The sequence below is a fragment of the Haemorhous mexicanus genome, chromosome Z (assembly GCF_027477595.1).
Source record: "Haemorhous mexicanus isolate bHaeMex1 chromosome Z, bHaeMex1.pri, whole genome shotgun sequence".
NCBI classification, from domain to species: Eukaryota; Metazoa; Chordata; class Aves; order Passeriformes; family Fringillidae; genus Haemorhous; species Haemorhous mexicanus.
The window spans coordinates 12,691,193-12,696,482 of NC_082381.1; positions in this window are offsets into that span (position 1 = coordinate 12,691,193).

Here is a 5,290-nt window from a genome sequence, read left to right on the forward strand (position 1 = left end):
CTTTGGGACAAATGTTTTAACCTATGTTGTATGAACCCTGCATTACAGACCAAGTCAAGGAAGTCACTAGATATCCTTCACAAGACTTGCTTGGATGTTCCACCTGTACAGTTCATTTTCTTTGGCTGAAGCCATAAGAACAGTGGAAAAGGAACTAAACCACTGCTGGCATTTTTGAGCCTAGTTAATGGGATTCTTTTCACCAGGAAAGTTTGGAATGTAATCTCATCTTTCAAGTTCCTTTTCCATCAGTGCTGCTCATACTTTAATGCTTAATCATAAGTATTAAAAATGTATTACATATTTTGAGCTACATTTTAGAGTTTTCTTCACACACAGTAAATAATTGAACTTCGTCAGCTGTGTGCCCCTTCTTCCAACTCTGCACAGGCACAACTAATGCAGGGTTGAACACAATCTAAATTTTTGCAGCATGAGCATCTTACCAAATACACATATAGAACAACCAGTTCCTGAACTTTTAGCAGATGATGATTTATTCAATGTAAATTTGTAAACCTATTCCCAGAAAATATTTTTTTCTGCTGAGTGGTATTTGCCCAAAAAAACCAAGGCCAGAATATGTACCTTCTGTGAGCCAGGAGAAACCTCTCTATGTATGTCTCTGAATAGTATAGACCTAATAACGATTGATTAAAAAATTGTCGGAAAAGATGGAGCTTTTCAGACTTAGCAGATTTTTACTGGTTTGCCAGTGTGGAAAAAAGGAGAATCTGAAGATTTATTTGCACAATGGAAAAAAGTTTTGCACATATTCAAGAAAGATTTAAGACACTGAAAAAAGAGATTCAGATTAAAGTGAGAAAATAAATGAATTACATGACCACTAAATCAAGGCTTTACAGACATGTCAGATGCTAGTTTACTCTTGTATGGATTTTGCAATCCTTGGACTCCTCATCTTGCTCAAAGTGGTCAGGGAAATGCAGTAAGTTTTCAGTCTGAAAGGTAGATTCTTTGGTAGCCTATAAGAAAATGCTCTTTACGGAACACCTGGAATTTGTGATTATGCGTTGGTAGTGAAAACATCAAAGCAATTGCTAGAAGAAATTCCTTTGCATCTTTAAGAGGAAGCTACATGTACATAAGTTTCATTTCCACAAATTCCTTAGAAGCTTGGAAGTATCTGGTTTTACACAAAGTTTAAAAATTTTCTTTGGCTGTCTTAATTCATTTAAATCTTGGAATGACACAGTTATAATCCATGATTGAAAAACCATGTACTTTGGAAAACAGTGTCTCAGTCCTTGTAGAATAAATCTGCCCTCCACTTCAAGACCTGTGGTGTGACTAAGTGAAAATATAAAATACAAGTTCTGCAGAGAAAACACGAGAGGTTTGTGTATGTATGGTTTTTTGTTGTATCTGTCTTTGTTTAGATAGTTGTACAATTAATTCAACTGCCTCAGAAATCGAATCATACTTAAAATGAGAATTTACTCACAACAATGTTTTTGGAAGATTTATTCCTCAAGTATCTTAATTTCTGCATGCTGATTTATAAAACCATTCCAGATCTGTTACACAGCCGAATACAATGGGTAAACTTTGTTGGTTCCAGGACCTCTGAAAATCTTGATGGTACCCTAAAAATCTGATATCCCTTGGCTGTGATCAGAGAGAGCACTAGACCTGAAGCTTTGCTTAAATCTACAATATTTGTCCTGGGAGGTGGTGAAAACATAACTGTGTTATGGACTCAGTGGGAAAACAAATGTTTGGGGGGTATGGGGTGCTTCCAGCCCTGCTGGGATGCTTGGAAGAGGGGTTTGGGTCAGAGCTGCAGAACACACCTTGGTATCAGATTTGTGCCCCATCATGCAGGTGAAGCCATGGCAACTCCAGGTTACATATCGGGATATCCAAGTCCATCAGGTGAGTGAGTTCATATGAATTTGGGAAAGAAATTTGCACATATGACAATTTTTCTGGCTGCTGTGAAGGAAGGAGAGAAGGTCACCCTGCTGCTCAGCTGGTGCCTCTTTTGTACAGCTGATCCCTGAGCAGTGATGGCGCAGATGCTGCTACTCATCTATGCCAGGGGGCTAGTGGTGGGGAAAAGAGTGCCGTGTGACTCAGAATCCCATCCACCACCCCAACCTTGGCCTGTTTTTCAGATAATCTATCCATTTATACATTGATGTATGCTTTTTTTAGCATACATCGTACATTTTTTTAGCATACATTTTTAGCTCCAGTGCATTGTTTCAAGGAATTGTATCGAAGGCAGAATTCAGACCAGAGACACAATTTCGCTAACTTCCAGGTAATGGAAGATTAAGGAAAATGAAGTACTGAATGTCTTGATCTTTGCTGAATATCTCTTTCCTGCATTTGATACTGGCCCCCTCTGCATGCAACAAAACTGACAGGGTCAATAACAAAAAGCCCTTGTTTTGCTTATATGTACTTCCTTGGTCTCTGTAAATCGTTCTTTAGCAGCAAAGCGCCATGCATACCCCCGAAGTAACAGCAACAAAATAGACTGGTTTATGTGTTAGTAGTTGAGTGGGCAATAAGTACCAGAAGTATTATAGGTGGAAGTGTAAACTTTAATCATCTGCCTCAGACCTCAGAAAGGGGTATAAGTAAATATTTTTTACTCTTTTTTCCTTTTCCCCCAAGTGTGGCAAGTTGGAACTGAAATTTTCTAAGGCTCCAAGCCTTTATTTGCTCTTTTACACTGTTGTAATAATTTTGCACATAGGCACATGTGCCTTTTCCTGAATGCTGCTGTTTTGTTCCATCATTGTTGCCTGTATGTAGAGCTTGACATGGAGGAGTGGGTGCCAGTGCACCCAGTTTCAGTAGGGAAACTAATTATATATGTTATCAAAGACATACTTTACAAAGAACAGAAATGCTTATTGAAATAGAAATGATCTTTTATTTCCATTGTCTGAAAGGTTTAATAATGATTTTTTCCTTTGTTAAAAATGGCATGTTACAAATTTGTCTTTGTTGGCAATTCAAGACCTTGTGCCCTCACTTAAGATTTCAAATCTACAGGCAACTGACAAAACTATGGAGAATCAGGTTAGCAATCGATTGGAGTAAGATAAAGAATTACACATTCTGAACCAATTTCTACTCACTAATTTCTGATATAGGTAAAAAACCCTTTCATTTGCAACTCTAAGAAGTGAGAATTTCAATGAATTTAAATTGTGTACATTGAGGTGCTTCTGAGTAATTTCTTGCAACTAGCCCAGGCCAGCTCAGAAATTCACATCCTTAAACAGATTGACTGTTTTGGCTTGTGTAATAGATACCCTGCTATCCTGGACTACTTTGTGAATGCGTGGAGATGGGTGCTTTTAAAAATGCTAATTGGTTGCTAACCATAACAAGTCAGATTTGTGTGAGGGTGGAGAAGGTAGAAGTATCGATGTAAAATAATATGGATCTACTGACATGCCTAGCACAGACCAGGGAACTAGAAAGGATGCTTTCCAAATCACCCAAGACTTGGGTTTGAGACCATTGACACAGTTTCTGACAGGAGTTTTGGCAAACAGATGCTGGAACATTTAAGATGGTTGGCTGCATCTACAGGTAAACCAGCTCTGCAGGAATGCTGTCTTGGGAATCCACATATTGCAAGGAAATCACTCTTTTTATAAGAGTATTGAATTGACTGTCATACTTTTGCTTTCTAAACAGGAAAGAAAGGTACATGGGAAGTCTAGAAAAAGGGAGTTTTGATTCAAAGTCTCAATACAACTTCCTTCTGTGTTATTACACATGCTGTATCTCATTGGATAAAATCTGGAGTCTTTTTTGTCTTCCTATTTGGAGAGAAAACACATATTGGTATCTTATGTTATTTAAGCAACATATTTGAAGTTTGGGTGAGTTATCTGCTTTCCAAAAAAAGACATCAAAACAAGGTGCATTAATTTTTAATTAGCTCTCACATAGGAAACAGTGTTAGTGACAAAGAAACATCTTTGTCTTGGACTTACTATGATATTTAGCAGACTTAATAAAGAAAGATTTAGAGACAGGCAACCCTGTTAGCCCAATGTGCTGACTTCTGCCAAACCCAACAGGTCTGTTCAGAAATATTTGCAGTTCTCCCAAGTTGGGACAGGCTGCTTGAGATCCTATAGGACACTTCAGGCAGCGTACAGAGTATTCCTGGGTTTACAGGCCCTACATGATATTTCATGCAGCTCTTGTTTCTGTTGCTGAGAGTCAAGCCACTACCTAAACAAGAAGGACTTCAATCTCACAGTATGCTGCTTTCCAGAGCGAGTGGTCATTTGCTCCAATTTCTTTTAGCCACATTAGTGCTTAGGTTTGTTGCTCAGAAAAACACATCAATTTGGAGTAATAGTGCTAGACAAGGAAGAGGCGTTGCACTGGAAATACAGAATGCATTATAATGTATTATTAAATGTGCCAGGAGGATAATATTATGTTATCTCCAGTTTCATCTGTTAAAATGTTCTCCTTACTAAAATAATAAATGTTCAAATATTAGAAGTAGTGTAGCCGAAATCCCATCTATGAAATATCTTATTTAGCTATTAGCAAGATGATATGACTTTTAAACTCCATCTCTGACCCCAATTTCTCCACTGGTGCTATTGAAAATAATATTTTTTTTCATTGCACTTACACATGTGTCAAAAAAACAAAGGGAAAAAATAGTATCAGAGAGTGATTCACATTACATTGGATTTTACTGCACCTTGGCATTGCAAAGGAATCTTTGAAATAGTTGAAAACGTCATAAGGAATAAGTCAGTTTCTAATTCACAGAAAAAGATATTCCAAGGTAAGTGAGGTAACCAAAACATTGTGGCTTAAAGAGCATTCTGAGCAATTGCTGTTTCAGCTGCCTCAATCCACAAGACACTACTAAAACAGACAGGCTGTAAAGAACACTCACAGCCTTTTTTAACTGAAAATATTAACTCTTACTGAGATGGCTGATGCAAAGAATTAATGAATAAGTACAGATTTGGTTTGCAGAATCAGAGATTTGCAACTAGGAGTGTGCAGCAATAAAAGTCAGGCTGATTTGACATCTTTAATTCAAATGTAAATACAAGACAGCTCGTCTGAAGTTGGTGAGGTTTCTTTGGATTAATATCATTGCTGCTAAAAATAGAAACTGACAGTCTATTTTTAGATAATCCAGAGCTGTTTTAGGTTGGAACCTTGCTGCCCTGTTACCTACTGCCTTCATGAAATACCTCAAGCATATTTGAAAATACATGGTTAATTTTAATACAGTTTGGAATTATCCTTTGCATGCAAA